Source organism: Choloepus didactylus, chromosome 17 (assembly GCF_015220235.1).
Source record: "Choloepus didactylus isolate mChoDid1 chromosome 17, mChoDid1.pri, whole genome shotgun sequence".
NCBI lineage: Eukaryota > Metazoa > Chordata > Mammalia > Pilosa > Megalonychidae > Choloepus > Choloepus didactylus.
Genome location: NC_051323.1, coordinates 55,689,928 through 55,709,586, shown reverse-complemented (window position 1 = coordinate 55,709,586; position 19,659 = coordinate 55,689,928). Strand labels below are relative to the sequence as shown.

General features: G+C 38.9%; 1 protein-coding gene across 1 annotated transcript in view; it reads left to right on the top strand.

Moving 5' to 3' along the window:
- The first annotated feature begins 10,498 nt into the window (after nucleotides 1–10,498).
- The window catches only part of VIT (vitrin), a 106,498-nt gene continuing 97,337 nt past the window's right edge, over nucleotides 10,499–19,659 (top strand). Inside the window, exon 1 of the mRNA XM_037807008.1 lies at nucleotides 10,499–10,629. The gene's annotated coding sequence lies outside the window, so the exon portion shown is untranslated. The remainder of the gene's footprint in view (nucleotides 10,630–19,659) is intronic.

The window sequence follows — 19,659 nt, the reverse complement described above, 5'->3', positions numbered from 1 at the left end:
ACTTTCTGGTGGATTTAAATTTCTGAAAGATAAACCTTAGTGAGTGCATCTTTTATAGAATCTCAGGTAGGGACCTAGGTATTTGGGGACTACTTTTGGTAAGGGCATGGCATGCTGTGGCCATTTGGGATGTCTAGCTCTAGGATAGCCTCTCGACTCCATCTGGGATCTCTCAGCCACTGTGATCTCAGCTTGTTGCCTTTCTTTTTTCCCCCTTTTGGATAAGCAGGCATTTTCAATCCCTCGCTGCCAGGGCCCAGCTCATTCCTGGGAATCATGTCCCATGTAGCCAGGGAGATTCATTCCTCTGGGAGTCATGTCCCTCAAGGGCAGAGGTTAATGAATTTAATGAGTTGTGTTCCCATAATTTTTGAGCACTTTCTTTCTGGATCCAAAATGTTCCAGGTACAGCTTGTACTTTTCTAGCCGTTGCCCTGGAATCAGCCATTTCCACAGAGCTCTGGTTCTTCTTACTGAAGAATGATATATAGAAACCAAACTATAAGTACTAAGGGTGCTCATTGTAGTGGGGTTTTATTGGCTATAGGCCTTCTCTGTAAGCAGACCTAAGACATGCACACAGATAAACACACACACACACACACATGCACCCCTATCTCTATACCTGTAACTAGAGATGGTTGCTCCTTCTTTACTAATTCTTATTCCTTTAGTTGATTTCTCTATTGAATTCATTGGCTAATATTTCTAATACAATGTTGTGCTGGTTTGAATGTATTATGTCCCCAGAAAAAGCCATATTCTTTGATGCAGTCTTGTGGGGCAGACATTTTGGGGATGATTAGATTTGCATGGAAATGAGCCCCACCCAACTGTAGGTGATAACTCTGATGAGATCATTTCCATGGAGGCATGGCCCCACCCATTCAGGGTGGGCCTTGATCAGTGGAGCCATATAAATGAGCTGACGGGCAGAGGGAACTCAGTGCAGCTGAGAGTGACATTTTGAAGAGGGGCTACAGCCAAGAGGGACACTTTGAAGAATGCACTGGAACTGAGAGGAACTTCAGCTTACAGAGACATTCTGGAGACGGCCTTTGGAAGCAGATTTTTGCTCCGAAGAAGCTAAGAGAGGACAAATGCCCCAAGAGCATCTAAGAGTGATATTTTTGAGGAACTGCAGCCTAGAGAGGAATGTCCTGGGAGAAAGCCATTTTGAAACCAGAACTTTGGAGCAGATGCCAGCCACATGCCTTCACAGCTAACAGAGGTTTTACGGACACCATTGGCCATCCTCCAGTGAAAGTACCCAATTGCTGATGTGTTACCTTGGACACTTTATGGCCTTAAGACTGTAATTGTGTAATCAAATAAACCCCCTGTTAAAAAAGCCAATCCATCTCTGGTGTTTTGCATTCTGGCAGCATTAGCAAACTAGAACAAATGTTGAAGAATAGTGGAAATAGTGGGTATCCTTGCTATTTTCCTGATCTTAATGGACATGTTTCTAGAATTTCTCCATTTAGTAAGATGCCAACTTTAGAAATATATATTTTATATGTACATTATGTTAAGATACCTATCAATTATTGTTTTCTTGAATATTTTTATCAGGAATGGATATTGCATTTCAACAAGGTGTTTTTCAGCACATGTGGAGGTAACAGTATATTTTTTCTTTAGATTTAATAATCTAATATATTACATTAATGGACGTCCTAATATTAAACCAACCTTGAATTTCTGGAATAAATTCCACTTGGTCATGTTGTATTATTTTTTTTAATGTGGTGTTGGATTTTGTTTGCTAATATTTTCTTTAGTATGACACTTCTTTAAAATAGCTTTCAGTGCTGTACCTTGTAAAAGTCTGACAATGACTTAAATAATCATGTTTAGAATGTGTAAAAAGATAAAGACTAAAATTTAAATATATTCAAAAATAAATTTGAAAAAAGTGAATGGAAGTGGAACAAGAAATAGTAAGTAAAATAGGCATTTAAATATCATTTAAATGAAAATATTTTTTAAATAGCAATGTATTACATAAATGTAGATTGGATGTGCTTGAATAAATTAATAGTGAATTGAAATATAGTATGGAGAAATGCATTCAATATTATTAAATCGTTTTTTCAGTATTTCTTAGTTTTCTGAGAGAGGGATACAAAATAACATTTTGAAAATCTCCATTGGCATTTTTTTTTGAGTTAGAAAAAATCCTAAATGCTTACAGAGAGAAAATATAAATTGGCTCTAAAGAAATGACAATTAAATTGGTAGCATATATCTAATCAGCAAATATAAATGACAAGAGGTAATGGAAACAATTCTTCCCAATGCTGAAGGATAATAATTTTCAACCTCTAATTTCATCCAATAAATCACTATTCAAGAGTGGGGGCAAAAAAGGGGGATGCAAGATGAGACTAAATAGTTTCAGTGGCTGAGAGATTTCAAATGGAGTTGAGAGGTCACTCTGGTAGACATTCTTATGCAATATATAGATAACACTTCTTAGGTTTTAATGTATTGGAATAGCTAGAAGTAAATACCTGAAAATATCAAACTCCAACCCAGTAGCCTTGACTCTTGAAGATGATTGTAGAACAATGCAGCTTACAAGGGGTGACTGTGTGATTGTGAAAACTTTGTGGATCACACTCCCTTTATCCAGTGTATGGACAGATGAGTAGAAAAATGGGGACAAAAACTAAATGAAAAATAGGGTGGGATGAGGGGAATGATTTGGGTGTTCTTTTTTACTTTTATTTTTGATTCTGATTCTAATTCTTTCTGATATAAGGAAAATGTTCAGAAATAGATTGGGGTGCATAACTATATGATCGTACTGTGAACAGTTGATTGTACACCATGGATGATTGCATGGTATGTGAATAGATCTCAATAAAACTGAATTTAATTAAAAAAAAAAAAAAAGAGTGGGGGCAAATGAGAACATTTTTAGACTGACAAAGGCTGATAGAATTTACAAACACAGAACTTTCAAAGGATAAGCTTCAGCAAGAAATCCAAACCCAGGCAGAAAATATAGGATGAGAAACAAAAAGGCAATCATGGACACTGATAAAATATGCCAGTATTATTAACTGTAAAACTATTTTTAAAATAATACTCTAATTATGAATTAATAAAAGGTAACATCAAAATTTTTAACAAAAATGCCAAGCTGTGGGGAATACAGTTAAAGTAGCCTGAGATCCCTGTCAGGTTTAAGAGGAGGATAAAAATAATAAGTAGCTTTAGACTTTTAAAGAAAATTTATAGTTGAGCATGTAGATTAAAATTTAAAGGGTAAGCACTAAAAGTTTAGAAACACAATCTGTAGATTCCAAAACAACAGTGGGTATGGGGAGAGGAGGAAACACAGAAAACTTCATTAATCTAACAGTAGGCAGAAAAAGAAAATAAACAAAGATAAAGAGAGTAAACAAAAAAGTACAAATATGGTACATAAAACAATAAAAATCAGTTGAACAAAGAAGTTGGGCACCCTAGATTAGACCACCAAGCATTTGCAGCTTTTAGAAAATACAGTAGAATGCTATTTATAAGATACACAACTGAAACATAAGAAAGGTTGAAAGTAAAGAGGTAGTATGGAAAATTGAATTATTGGCCTCAATTCTTCCCTCTTCTCTGTACCTACACCCTGTTCATAACTCTAGTTCCCTACCTCTTGACTTTGGGCATGGCTATGGAATGTGCTTTGGCCAAATGGAACTGGCCGGAAATGACATATGCCAGCTCTAAGACTCGGCCTTAAGAGACCTGACATATTTCCTATTGTCCTCTTGTGACTTTGCCATCGCCATGAGAAGAGCTTGCCCTGAGTAGCTGCTGCCACTTCAGCATAAGAAGCAAAGAGACATATATAGAGAAGGGGTACCCCTCACCCCCACCCACAGCCCTATAGTGAGAAGCAGGGCTGAACAGCACAACAAAGCACAGCTTAGAGCAGCAGAGCTCCAGCTGATGTGCAGATCCATGAGAATAAATTATTGTTGTTTTAAGCCCCTGAGTTCTGAAAATGGTTTATTATACAGCATTACTGGGGCATTAGCTATCTCATAGCTAATAGAATATAAAACAAACAAAAAAAGATTTTAAAGTGAAAATCACTCATATGGATAAGGAGAATAACTTAATAATAAAAGAACTTGCATGCACTTAACAAAGTCTCAAAAAATGAAAACAAAATCTTACAGAATTATGAAAAAAAATATTGACAAGTTCCCAATCAAGTGGGAAAATTTCAATACACTTTTCTCAACAACTAAGCTATCAAGAAGATAAAAAATTAGAAGGACTTGGAAGATTGGAAGAACAAAGTTAATAAGCTTGATAGGTGATGGTAGATTCATAGATTAAAGAGTGATAGAAAGATTGACACAGAAAGAGAATAAACATATTTTCAAATATACATAGTATATTTTCAATATTGTACAGAATGCAGAGCTTAGAACATGATAAGTACTTCAAAAATACTTACTGAGTAAATGAGTGATGTTACAAGAAGCAGTCATAAGAAACACACTGTCAATTATCAATGAGATAAAGAGAATGCTATCCCACTACATTTTCTGTTCCCCAACACTGGTGACAGACCAGTTCTGGTACCTGATAAAATTTTCACAGGTCAGCAGTGAAATGGGAAAAATAAAGACAAGGTATCAAGTTTTTCATAAAGGTAAATTTACTTATAAAGAGCTAATTTTTATTCTCCTTTTTGGTGACAAAAATATCCTTTATTTTATGAAATAATATTAATAAAATAGAGTAACTTTTTCATGTGTTTATCTGAAGAAAAATATTGATCACCCCATATCAGATGCAAAATATCTATGCTTTTTAATTTATTTGTTGGTCTGGGCTGCCTCCTGTAGGAATATTAATGATGGTAGTTCTTCCCACATACAGAGCTTTATCTAAATATCCGAATGACTGGCTTTATGGAAACTGTAAACTGAATGATTGAAGGATATTGTAAACTGATCCTAATTATCTTTGCTTTGATTGCTAGGAAGTTTGGGGCCAAATTTGCAGCCTCTCTTTGGCAACCAGACAGGATCTGCATATCTACATACTAACCTCACCCTTGCATTTTCTACTACTCCTTTTATTATCTCTTTGCTGTCACTCTTCATTTTATCATCTTGAATACTGTGTGCTTCTTAAAATATTTAGAAGTGGACAGGGCTCAAGTAAAAAAATAAATTCTTTTTCTTTCGGTGTACAGAGAACCGATCCTTAATTTTAGCCTCCATTTGCTTACATGGCATGAAAGGGAGATATAAGACCTATGATCTGCTCTCCATCTGATTCTTTTTTTTGTGTGTGTGTGTGTAAGGTAATTTTATATTTTTTTAATCCACCAGACCAACTACCCTCTAGAATGTAGGATCTACCTTCTAGCCTATGGTTACTGAAATCATCCTTTAGGTCTGTTAATTGCTTTTATGTTATTGTAATCATAGTGATTTATCCACATTTACTTTTTTATTTTTTTCATTTTGGCCTACAGTTTTGTGGAGCTATGTTTGATATAGCAAATCCAACTTATTTGTTTCAGGGAACCATTTGGGAATACTAATCTTAGTAATCTTTCTAACATCCTTTTTTTTTTTTTAGCCTCAGGAAGAAGATGGATTCTGTTGATTCACCTTCTCCTTTTCATTGCTGAGTTTACCTTCTGCATAATCAAGAACTCCTTTTAATGTCTAATCATTTTTTCCCTGTGATATAGCCTTAAGAACCTTTCTTGTTTTGGAAGCTCTTTTAAATTGCTCAACAAAGTCTCTTCCGGACACCCATAGTCTGCCTGTTTGTAAGTTGTCTATGCTCCTCATTTGGCTCCTTCTAATTTTTGAGAGATGTTTTTCTTGCAATAACCTCTTTACTTCTGACAGATAATGACAACATATATTTAACAAAAACTAATCATGTTGGCAAATTTTCCATTCACAGTGACGTTACTCAAAACATACGTCCTTAGGAAAATTCAGCAGGAAAACTGCGAACATCACCTCGTCACTGCAGCAAGCTTCTACCAAAGCACAGAGAGAAGAGATTCTCAGAACTTTTGTAGGGGAGTTCAAGGCAAATCATATTTCTATGAAAAATTAATGTAGCATCAAACATTATGTAGCCTTGGACATTTCAGTGAGCTTGTGTTTTGAAAGGTTTAACTCTTGTGTTTTATACCTTCATACATAAAATCATCAGGAATGTCTGAAAAGACTGCCTCATTTCTAAGACTCTTAAATTGCCATCTTGCATTTTTAAAAGTCACATAAAAGCATGGATTTGTTATTTGAAGAGTGCATTGATTTTTCTGCTTCTGTCTCTCGAGTTAAAAAAAAATGAGGCAGTCTTTTAAAGAGCCATCAAGTTCAGTGTTTATGACAATAATAAAAACTTTCAATAGGGAATGTTCTAAAAGAGATTTGGCTTTTTGTACTTGAAAGAGTACAAGACTAGGACACTAACTTTATGTAGTGACAAACAGTTATTTAGAAAAAGAAAAGATGCAGTCAAGCAACTGTAGGTGATTTGCAAGCAAAACAGAATCTCAAGTATTAGCAGCAGTGAAAATATCACAATTTTTGTTCTCAACTGGAAATAAATGCAGTTTATGCCAAGTAGCAAGCTGTGATCTTGTTTCAGTTAAGGAAGTTAAAAGACTCCTCCGAGTCCACCAACTCCATTGTTTTTTTGTCTTGGCGTGCAGAGTTGAGTCAATTCACAGAGCCATCCTCCTTGGTCCACTCACATCTCCAGGACTTTTGTTTAAAAATTTTTTTTTATTCCAATTCTCCACTCCCATTCGCTTCCCCATAGGCAACCATTCTAACGAATTTTTAATCACTTAGTTTATATTTATTGCATGCCTGTTATGTGTCAGTTCTAAGGGTTAGGAATACATCAGGCCAGAAAATGGGTAAAGATCCTGGCCTTCTAACAGCCTACACTCTCGTGGCAGATGCATAATATAAATCAAGTAGTGAATATTATTAAAGTTTGATAAGTACAATGGAGAAAAATAAAACAGAGAAGAGAGATAGGAAATGCCATTTTAAACAGGGTAGCCAGGAAGGATCTTACTCTGGAGGTGACATTTGAGCAAAGACTGAAGGAGGTGAGTGTGAGCTGTGCAGATATCCAAGAGAAGAGCTCCAGGTAGAAGCATGAGCAAGTACAAAGTCCCTGAGGCAGGAATGGGCCTGGCCTGTTCAAGGAATGGTGGAGAATACAGTGTAGCAGGAGCAGAACTGGCAAGAAATGGAGGAGTAGGATCCTGGAAAAGAGGTGGCAGGGGTCAGGTGGTAGGGTCTTGAAGGTCATTGCAAGGACTTTTTCTTCTGAGTGATGGAGAGACCCACTGAAGACTTCCAAGCACAGGAGAAGATAAATTGAAATTAAGTTTTTCAAAGGATCATTCTGGCTGTTGTGTTGCGAATCGACTATCAGGAAAGAAGCACGCAAGCAGAGAAAACAGAAGGAGGTTACACCCAAGAAAGAAACGAGGTTGGCATGAATTAGCCTAATAGTGAGTGAAGATGGTAAGAGGTGGCTGTATTCTGAATGTATCTTGAAGGTATTGCTATCAGACTTTGATGACAGATGTGGAATGTGAAAAAAGAGAGGAATCAAGGATAGCTCCATGGATTTAGTCTGAGTAGCTGGCAGGATGGCATAGGCAGAACTCTAACGTGGCCCCATGACCCTTGCCTCTGGTGTTTACTCCTGCGATTATGTTACTTTACATGGTGTGCTGGTTTGAATGTCTTATGTACCCCAGAAGAGGTACATAAAAGGTATATTTTAATCCAATCTTATGGAGGAAGACCTATTTTGGGTAGGACCTTTTGATTAGGTTGTTCCCATGGAAATGTGACCCTGCCCATTCAAGGTGGGTCTTAATCCCCTTGCTGGAATCGTCTGAGAAGATAAAAAGCAGAGACGTTTTTGAGAGATCTCAGAGAAGCTAAGAAAGAAAACACCGTGGGAGAAAGCCATTTTAGAACCAGAACCCAGAAGAGAAGGGCCAGTAGATGTCACCATGTGCCTTCCCATGTGACAGGAACCCCAGATGCCATCGGCCTTTCTTCACAGAAGGTATCTTCCTCTTGATGCCTTAATTTGGACATTTTCATGGCCTTAGACCTGTAAATTTGCAGCCTAATAAATCCCCATTGAAAAAGCCAATCCATTTCTGGTTTATTTCATTCTGGCAGCTTTAGCAAACTGAAACACATGGCAACAGAGGTTTTGCAGATGGTAATCACGGTTACTAATCAGTTGACATTAACATAGATTATTTCCAGCGGGCCTAACCTAAAATCACAGAAGACTTTGAAAAGCAGAGTTTTCTCTGGTTTGCTACAGAAAAGGAAGTCAGCGAGTCTCCAAGCACGAAAAGGATTCAAGATGCCACTATGGCTTGAAGATGGAGAGAACCACATGGCAAGGAGTTCGGACAACCTCTAAGAGCTGAGAGCAGCCTCCGGCTGCCAACTAGCCAACACTTGGGGACCTCAATCCTCCTCTGCATTCCTACAATTCTGCCAACAACCTAAATGAACTTGCAGGTGGATTATTTCCCAGAGGTTCTAGATAAAGCCGTGAGAAGTCTATTGCTGAGCATGGTAGATGCACACAGTGAAATACCATGAAGCACTAGCAGCAAAGGACAAGGTGGATTTGAGCATGGCTGCTCAGGCTGGGTCATCTAAGTTTAACTATGGGTTCCGGCACTTGACATTGGGCAACTAACCTAACCTCTCTGGTTCTTAGCTTCTTCTTCTGTAAAATGAGGAAGATGATAAAACCAGCATCACTGAGTAGTTACGAAGATTGCTCTCTAGAATAGCCACAACCATTTGCAGCCACTCAAGGCCATGTGTCTGCCATGGGCATTTTCTAGCTTTCCAATTTTAGCTTGTCTGATGAGAATAAAGTGATATCTCATTGCTTTTTAATTTGCATTTCTTTGGGCATCTCTTCATATGCTCTTCAATGCATATACTTTTTATTTTGCCTTATTTGCCAAAGGAAAAACAAATTAAACTAGTGAAAGAAAAAAGGTGCTAGGTCCTAACATAGCATCATGGCTTTGGAGGCTGACAGCCCTGGATTTGGATCCCAGCTCTAGCCTTATGGGCAGTGTGACCCTGGGAAAGTTACCTAATCTCTCTGAACCACAGTATTAAATCAGATGATATATGGAAAAGGTTTTTGCAATGCCTATGAAAAGTAGGTGTTTGATAAATGGCATCTATTACTATTATATTATTATGAATTATGCTTGGGCTGCCATTTCATTTTCACTTTCCCCAACTCCCCCGGAGAGTTAGGCTATCCTCCACGTGGCAGCACTATCTTTACCACCAACATCCATAGGCTCAGGGTTTTGTGGAAGAAGAAACAAGACTGAGAAATAATTTAAATACAGATCCAAAAGGAATTTAAAAAAAAAAAAAAAAGATTAAATGATATTTAAATAGGAATTTTAAGGAAGGAGCAATGCCAGGGCTAGCTGAGGATGGGAGGATGGTTCACATGGAAGAAGATTCTCATTCCGGGGCTGCTTGGGGGCACAGTCCCCAGCAGGAGCGGGGATGGCACTTGGCTACCTCCTGCTCTGCGAGATATCTGTCACACTGAGAGATATCTGGACCTCAAGGAGTGCCAGAGGTGGTTGGTTTGATATTTTTCTGTTTTTTAAAGGTTATGATATGTTAATGCACATTTTCGGTCAGAACGCCTTCAATTTAGTTGGTGACACTAATATATAAATAAATAAAATAGGCAGATGTCTCTTCTGATGTGGGAAATCCATCATTAGCTGTTTGAAACGAGAGTCAGATTTCACTGCCCATTTTTGTTATAGTGTGTCCTGTTACTAGTGGAATATACTACAGTCATTTCTTTAAGCTTGCCAAAATTCAGAAAGTGTAACAAAGCAAAAATAATAATAATAATAATAATAATGCAGGAAAAGTAAGTATTATTATTCCAAACATGAGAGTCTAGTAGAATAAGCCTGGGAGTGTTTGCACAGTTTTCATTCTTATGCAGTTTAATCCAGCTGTTCAGTTTACCAGCATTAAAACAAAGAAAAGGAAAAAAAAAGAGAGAAAATTTAATAATTGAATTGCCCTGCTAAAGTATTTCTTAAAAGTATATTTATTTTCCATTTTATCTAGGTGCTGTGCCCCTTCAACGTTTTAGAATTTCTATTTGTAGAATTTGCTTACTGAAAATGTGTGCTTGGGCTAGAAAAGAATATTTAGAAATCCTTAGCCCAAAAAAAGCAAGTGGGAGTGGAAATTTGAAAGAGGACTGCCTAATTCAGCACTAAAACCAGTGTGAGAAGCAGTGTGTGTGTGTGTGTGTGTGTGTGTGTGTGTGTGTGTGTGTGTGTGTGTGTGGTGTAAAATGTGCTTTTCAAAGTGCGGAGAGGTCGATGGGAATGTTTGATGAGCTCCTCTGAGAAGAAGAGAAAAGGTGCTTAGACCTCTTCTTGTTTCTTCTTTAGAATAATTTGGATGGAATTTTTGATGCAGAAAAGCTTAAGGAAAAAAGGATATCCATTTTGTGTGGTGGAAAATTTTTTTGAACAGTAAATTGCTTTCTCCAAACAAGGTATGTCTGAAAAATGTCTAAATTATTTATAAGTTTGCTTTCCATATAATGTTGTAAAATACTAAAGTGTATTTGTCATTAAGAAACTACAATGCATACTTTAGCCAATAGATCAGTTTGTGCAAATTTCTGTCTCAAGGGAGTTGGAAATGAGGGGGGGGGGTGTGACACAATATAGTTGACATCCTTGTAAACAACTAGTACTATAAATCATGAATAAATTGTGCCAAGAGCTTAAGATTAGACAAAAAAAATTTTTTACTGTCAATTTACACCAACTTGATTATGGTTAAAATAAGTAGAAAAGTATTTCTGTAGGACTTTGAAGTCATTTAAGTTTTTTTTCCCTTGCCTTTTTTAATGCCTTGCATCCTATATTGAGAGTAGGAATAATATGAGAATTTTTAATAAAATGTATGAATGGGTAAGACATGGGCACATTGATTCTGAATCAAAATAGAATTATTTGGCATGGAGCTATGCTTCTCTCTATTCAAACAGATCTCTGTGGAATGTGGCTGGAGGTGCAATTCCATGTCTTGTTTACACTGGAAGTGTTTCCTTAGACTGAAGGCTTCTTTTACTGATAAGCTTGCGAATGGGAGCTGGCATTGTTAAGCCTACTATTCTAGCTCAACTTTGCACAGGGAGACAGGAAACAAAATCACTCTTAAGCATGATTTGTGTCAAACCAGTATAAACATGAAATACGTGTCTCAAGCACAGGTTAAACTGAGAGGACAAGACTGAATAATTACACCGATAGTTTGCGCCGAACAATTCCATGACATCTTTGTCATCCCCAAACCCAGAGAGGAATTCAAGATTTTCTCTGGGTTTATTGAAAAAAAGAAAACCAGGCATTCTTGGCCACAGTGGTTGTTTGAAAATTTGAGTGCTAAGAAAATAGCATTTTGCCATTACGTTGTGTTGAAATAAGTTTGGAAGTTTTGGTGGTAGTTCTGAAGTTGTTTTTCCCTTGGTCTCTTGAAAGATGAAAATACCCTGCAGCAGGGCAGGATCAAACGCTGTTTGTGTATTTTCTCCGTGTGTGTGTGTGTGTGTGTGTTGTGTGTGTTAGCACAAGAGATAGCCATGCTGGTAGGAAACCTGGAAGTGCCTGCCTTTCATCTATTGAATTAAAATACCCCCTTTTGTAAAAGGGCTTCAGACAAAGAATTGTAAGACTACATAGGCTGCATTTTTAATTGCAATATGCTGGTTTCCCAGACTGTTTCCTTTAAATATACCATACACCTCTGCTTTGAAAGGATATAACTTTGAAACATTGGAAATTCTTAGTAACTATCCTGAAATAGCATTAACTTTATGGATATAATTTAGAATATTACTTTTTTTTACTGTTATTGATCACATGAAGGATAGTTTCAGAGAAAATGCATAGTGTTTCAGAATGGTTTTTGAATAGCATCATGAGAACAAAACTGCTTCTGCTGTTCTCGTCTGTAATTCCTATATGATGTCCTGTATACAGGAAAGCAGTGTGGCGTGGTGCAACATATGCAGCCAGGAGTTACCTTGGGAAAGGCACATGACATTTCTCGACTTTTGTTTCCCCATCTGCACAACAGAAATAGCAACGCCTGTGTGCCCTTCCTCCCAGGTGCTAATGAGCTTCAATATCGACCCTCCGCTCCAAAGAGGCTTTGAAATATGAAAAGTTCTATAGAAATGCAACCTTATTTTTCCTAGTTCAAAAAAACATTAAGTGCTTCATCACCCCTGGGATGTTCCCGTTAAGAGTGCCCATGTTGCAACTTCTCTCCTTGCTGTCATCTGGAGGCATGAACTGGGTGTCAGCAGCAGTGGATAAAGGATAACCCACCTGATCTGTCTGTCAGTAGAAGAGCATTCTAGCTGTGTGACCTTGGGCAGGTGACTCAACATCTCTGGCTCTCCATTTCCTCATATATAAAATTAAGAAGCTGGGCAAGATAGTTTCCCTTCTACTCCTGTGGTTCTAGTGAACAGGGACCTCTCGATGTCAAGTCATGGCCAGGCCAATTTCATTTTTGAAACTCTCTGATTATTAGAAAAGAAGTATCAAAACAGGGTTAAAGAATCTGTGGTATCTTTTAAATGTTTATGTTTAACTAACTAAAGACATACAAAAATGCAATGTAACATAATTGTACTCTCCACAGACAACTAGAGTTATCTTAAAAATATGTGTATATACATGCATATATTCATATATGTATATATGCACATGTACACACATATACATATATGTACATATACACACACTTATATTTTCATTGTGTATTGTGTACTGAGAACAAATATCTAAATTCAAGGCCTTCCATGTAAGGCTAAGGCCAAATGGCCCTTCTGTGCTGTGGGTTCAGTGGGGATTGTCAAGCAGGAGGCTGTACCATTTCTTAAATCTTAACTTTGTAAAGTTACTTAAACTCCCTGAGCCTCAGTTTGCTCATCTTTAGAAGGGGTATATTATTCGTCACCAGGCTGCAGCAAAGAGCTTAGAATCAGTGCCTGGCACACCAATAGTACCCAAATATTAGCAATCATTGTCTTTATTATATGTGACTAGAATAAAGAAATCAGATGAGTTATAAAGCAAATCATTTGTAATCAAGCTGAAACATTTAAATATTGACCCGTTGAATGTAGTAAGCAAATAGATTTGTGGAATTATGTGATATAATATAATTATTAGAAATGAGTTGCCATCTCTTCATCCAGAGCATCTGAGCAAATCAGTCAGCAAATGAAAAGCAAGAAAGGTGATTTCTTTTGTGATGTCTGTAATTTTAGGAACCCCACTACCTAAATACATGTCTCTCTGTGATTTGCAGAAGACGGGGAAATTCCTGGCCCCTGAACACTCATTGCACAGGAAAGAAAAAGTGCAAAGAAAACCTCCTAGTTTTTTTTTTTTTTTTTTAAATCATCATTTTATTGAGATATATTCACATACCACACAGTCATACAAAACAAATTGTACTTTCGATTGTTTACAGTACCATTACATAGTTGTACATTCATCACCTAAATCAATCCCTGACACCTTCATTAGCACACACACAAAAATAACAATAATAATAATTAGAGTGAAAAAGAGCAATTGAAGTAAAAAAGAACACTGGGTACCTTTGTCTGTTTGTTTCCTTCCCCTACTTTTCTACACATCCATCCATAAACTAGACAAAGTGGAGTGTGGTCCTTATGGCTTTCCCAATCCCTTTGTCACTCCTCATAAGCTACATTTTTATACAACTGTCTTCGAGATTCATGGGTTCTGGGTTGTAGTTTGATAGTTTCAGGTATCCACCACCAGCTACCCCAATTCTTTAGAACCTAAAAAGGGTTGTCTAAAGTGTGCGTAAGAGTGCCCACCAGAGTGACCTCTCGGCTCGTTTTGGAATCTCTCTGACACTGAAGCTTATTTCATTTCCTTTCACATCCCCCTTTTGGTCAAGAAGATGTTCTCCGTCCCACGATGCCGGGTCTACATTCCTCCCCAGGAGTCATATTCCACGTTGCCAGGGAGATTCACTCCCCTGGGTGTCTGATCCCACGTCGGGGGGAGGGCAGTGATTTCACCTTTCAAGTTGGCTTAGCCAGAGAGAGAGGGCCACATCTGAGCAACAAAGAGGCATTCAGGAGGAGACTCTTAGGCACAAATATAGGGAGGCCTAGCCTCTCCTTTGCAGCAACCGTCTTCCCAAGAAAACCTCCTAGTTTTTACACACGTGAAAGGTCGTTACACAAGTGGCAGTGAGCAGCTTCTGTTCTCGCAGAGAATGGGGCAAGAAAGGGGCAAGAGAACGGGACGAGTTTATGACAGGCATCAGATATAATTTGTTGTACTGCTTGTTAAAATTGTAATGAAAACACACACACACACACACACACACACACAGATCTGAGTCAGTCTGGGATCTAGGTGAGTTCTTGCTTGCCATCCAGGAAGCAAAGGGCTGACTGTCAGGCCACCATGAGTTGCCTAGAGTCCCATGTTCACAATGGAGCAACGACGATTTCAGTTTTGTTTATTGCATGTTCCTAAAGTTACTTCATCCGTAAAACAAACAGTTGTGGATACTGGATTTAGGATTTGTTTTTAATCAACTAGAAAACTTTTTGGCATCAAAAGGCTGCAAACTTGAAAGAAATCCTCAGAGATTTTTCTGAAACGCTTCGGGTTGCCTGGGAAGTACGCAGATCACGCACCAGCCGATGCTCTGAGCTGGGCTGCCTATAAAAATAAGCTTGTACGGCATGTGGCAACCTGCAAACGGCAAATCACCCTACACACACACACACACACACACAACAGATGTTCTGACTTGGTTGAAGTCCATTGTCACATTCCAGTGCTTATACCCTGGGGGAGAAAGGTGAGCTGAGATAATGGATGCCTAAAATCCTTCCCCAAGTCAAATCTAGAAGCCAGGGTCTTGGAACAAAAGAAATAATATTTTTGTTTAGATTCAGTTTAGAGAATGCCTGGAATTTGTGTTTTATTCTGGTCTTATAACTTAAAAAAAATGTTTAGGTCCATTTCTGGTTCAGATTTTTTCACTAGACCTTTTTTCAATTTTTTTTCAATGTTTTTTTCATTTTTTTTTTTCAATTTTTTTTTTTTTTAAAATAAAGCTGGTTTCATTCCTCAGCCATTTCGTTGGCCAAACTGTCCTACAACTATCTAGAAGATTTTCATGAGGATAGGCTAAAGATCCTTACAAATCTCTGGGCAGAGAAGGAAAGAATAAGACTATAGAAATTTGCCCAGGTCCTCAAAGAAGTTAGCTAAATGGCAGTCACCAACTCATGTGGTTCCTTTGCCAAGAAGTCCAAAAATCAGGCTGTGGCTAATCCTAGGGAGCATCTTATCGAGAGAAAGCAAAATGGTTGATTTACTAAGTACTAAACTAATGTCTAAGTGGGCCACTTTTTGCAAGTGGATGATGATGAAGACGATGTTGATGATGATGATAATTATTAACCACAACTCCACCAAAAACAATATTAGTAATTATTAACACTTACAGAGCTATTCTTATGTGCAGGCACTGGGCTGATCCCTTTTCATGTATTAACTCATTTAATCCTAATAGCAACCATGTGAGGTGAGTTGTTACTGTCCTCATTTTACATATGAGAAGTTAAGTAAGTTGTCCAAGGTCACACAGCTAGTAAGTAGCAGAGTTCAGCTTCATACCCAAGCAATCTTATCCAGAGTTTGTGCTATGCAACAATTACACATGGTTTTTCTGTCACTGCCCCCAAATTAATACTTGCCATCCCTGAAAATATAGTATTCAATTCAAGTCACATTTGTAACAAAAATGTTCCTTCTTGCAGGTATAGACACTTTTAGAAATAAGGAGGGAAGGGGTGGCAGCAAAGAACTTATGGGAGATGGGCTGTTGGGAAGGTATGGGGTTTTATTCTTGCAATTCTCAGATAATCTCCTGATTTAAAAACTGCTTAGGGTGTGTGGAAAGATCAGACTCTTGGGAGTCGGTGAGGGGGTGGGGAAGCCAAGGAGCAAACTTCATCACCAAGCTTTTGGAGTAGCCATTCCTCCACAGATTTTTGTTTGTCTTCACTCCAAGGTATAAGTTAGCAGTATGCCACAGAAGGAATCTTACTGCCTTATGACAGAAGGCTTCAGAAAATCACTTTCCCTGATAAGGGTCTCTCCATCAACAAAACTCCAGTAAAAATTTCTCAAATTCTTTCCCTCAGCTGGGGAAAGGCTGAAGTTTCTCATGGACATGTGATAAAAATTCATCAAAACTGCCCTTCAGGCTGTAAGTGAGAAGGAACTCTGCTTTTAAATTCTTTCTTCTCGGATTTAAAAAGAAAAAAAAATGTACACATTCCTTCAGGGGGACCCCCCACATAGTTCCCAGGCGATCAGGTCACTGGTATCCCCATGCTAAGTGAATTACCTCCTCTGGGTTGTTTTGTGTCCAAGTCAGAGAAAACATGCTCTGGTCATCAGGGTGCAAGTCAACCTGCCCAGACTGGCTTTCTTTTATAATATAGATAGTAAATCTGTACTCCAAAAAGTTAAAGGAATTTGGGAAGGCAGAGATTACATTCAACAACAGCAACAACAAACATTTATGGACCACCAGCCTATGCCATCCATAATTTCCTTTGTGCTGGGCAAGAACAGGGGACCACATAGTTTCCATTCTCCTGGAACCGCCAATCTATAAACATAGATTGACAATCAACAGATAAACACAGCATGGGCTGTGTATCGGTTTCCTAGGGCTGCTGTAACAAATTACCACAAACTTGGTGGCTTAAAATGACAGAAATATATTGTCCCACAATTCTGGAGACTAGGAGTCAGAAATCAAGGTGTGGCTGGGCCCGCTTCCTCTGGAGGCTCTGGGGCAGAATCTTCCTTGCATCTTCACCCCGTGGCTCGTGGCTGGCAGGGTCCAGCCTCAGCCCCACCTTCACCTGGCCTTTGCCCTCATGTGTCTCCTCCTGTTCTTATAAGGACCCAGTCGTGTTGGATCAAGGGCCCACCCTACTCCAGTAGGACCTCATCTTAACTACTTACATTTGCAATGATCCTGTTTCGAAACAAGGGCACAGTCACATGTCCTGGGGGTTAGGATCTCAACATGCCATTTTGGGGGACACAATTCAACCCATAACAGGCAGTGAAAAGAAACAATAAAATAGGATAAGAGGGCTAGAGAGAGCAGTGAGATGTGGGTGACATTTTATATTGCATGGTGTATTCATTTTCTGGCTGCCAAAATAAATATCATGCAATGGGTTCGCTTAAAAACAGGAATTTATTGGCTCATTATTTCAGAGGCTAGAAGGTGCTTCCTCCCGGGGTCAATATCTTCCGAATGGCCAGCAATCTTTGGGGTTCCTTGGCTTTTCCATCACCTGGCAATGCACGTGGTGGCATCTTCTCCTTTCTCTTCTGGGTTCCGTTGACTTCTAGCATGTGGCTGCTCCCTATGGCTTCTCTCTGTGGCCTTCCCTATGAGGCCTCCAGTAATAGGATGAAGATCCATCCTGACTCACTGGGGCCACACCTTAACTGAAGTAACCTCATCAAAAGGTCCTATTTACGATGGGTTCACACCCACAAGAAAGGATTTAGATTAAGAACATGTTTTTCTGAAGTACATGACTCTAAGCCACCATGCATGGCCAGATAAGTGTCTGATAAGAAACACTTAAACAGAGCGACCAGCCAACACGGACGTCTGGGGGAAGGAGCAGAGGCAGAGCAAATGCACAGGCCCTGAGGAGGGACGTGCTTGGGGAGGCAGCGTGTGTGGGACAGGCCGAGTGAGGAGGAAAGTGGTAGGTGTGTTACCAAAGCCTGAATGTGGGGTGAAACTTTCAACCTTGAATGCCATTTGTAACTCTGACCCAAGGACTATAGACATCTTAACGACTGAACTGAGACTCTTTGGGGGCCTTTAATGTGAGCGATGTCTTTAAAAGCAACTCAGAGTGGCGTGAAATATTAAGGGATCTGCTCACATTTCCCCCAGGAAAGGGGCAAGAACTGTGCCACAGAGAATGTTTGGAGGAAGTTTTTTTTTTTAATTTTGGTAACATATTATATGGGGGAAATTGAGTGTCGTAGTGACACCCTCTGTGTCTGCTTGTCCATAGTAGACCCCACTGATCTCACCTCAGAGTGGAAGGTGAGGGTGGAGGAAGGTCTTGCCCATTGGTACCGTTGCCAGCTGGCACCAGGGCTCCCTGGGTTTGGCAGGCATTTAAAGCTGGCTCTTTCTCCCACGGGGCACTTGCATGGGCTCTTGAGAGGTCCCCCCCCCCCTCACCTGCAGTTCCCTGGATGCCTTTAAATCTGCTCTGACTCGGGGCATCCAGTTCCTCTCCCAGCCCCTGAGCAACTGGTGACCTCTCCAGCCACTTTAGGCCACAGGCTCCTCAGCCCTCCAGGCACCCAGCAGGGGCAGGATGGAAAGCAGAGGCAGCCCCAGGCTGACCCTCACATCCCTCGTCTCCTCTTTTATCACGAGCTATTTGCTTCCCTCCTTAAAATTTTTTCTTTTCGTTTTTTTTTTTTTTTTTAATTTTCATGTGGTACCATATATATAACATAAAATTTGCTATTTTAATCATTTTTAAGTGTGCAATACGGTGCTAATTGCATTCACAATATTGTGTCACCTTCACCACCATCCATTACCAAAATTTTTTTATCACCTCAAACAGAAACTTTTCACTCATTTAGAAATACCCCCCATCCCTCTCCAGCCCCTAGTAACTCCTAATCTCCTTTGTCTTTGTATGTGCTTATTCTAGATATTTCATATAAGTGAAGTCATACAGTATTTGTCCTTTTGAGTCTTATTTCACTTAGCATATTTGCAAGGTTCATCTGTGTTGTAGCATGTATCAGAACGTCGTTCTTTTTACTGCTGAATAATATTCTTTTGAGTGGATATATCACATTTGATTTATCCATTCATCTGTTAATGGACACTTGGGTTGTTTCTACATTTTGGCTATTGTGAGTAAAGCTCTATGAACATCGGTGTACAAGTATCTGTGTGAGACCCTATTTTCAATTCTTTTCAATATACAGCCAGGAATGGAATGGCTGGGTCATCTTTCTGAGGATTTGCCAAACTGTTTAATATCCTATTACATAGACAATTACAATACAGTCAAATGTTTATTTAGATGGGCATGTTATGCCTGTTTAAACTTCAAAATATGCCTGTGAATCATTTTACCCTAAATAACATTTGTGAGAGAGAAAGCTGTGAGTTCAGACCTAAATGTGACTCCTGGAAAAAATCTTGGGCTTCTAACAAAGGTAATTTTATTACACAATATATATATTTTATGGCATACGTCTTAACTAATGAAACCACCCTGCAGAGTGGGGTAGTGGAGTTAAGAGTTCAAGGCCTGGGTTGGAATTCTGGTTCTGCTACATATTATTTCTATAACCTCTGCCGTCTTACTTAAAATCTTCACGCTTCAATTTCCTGCTCTGAAAAATGGGCACAA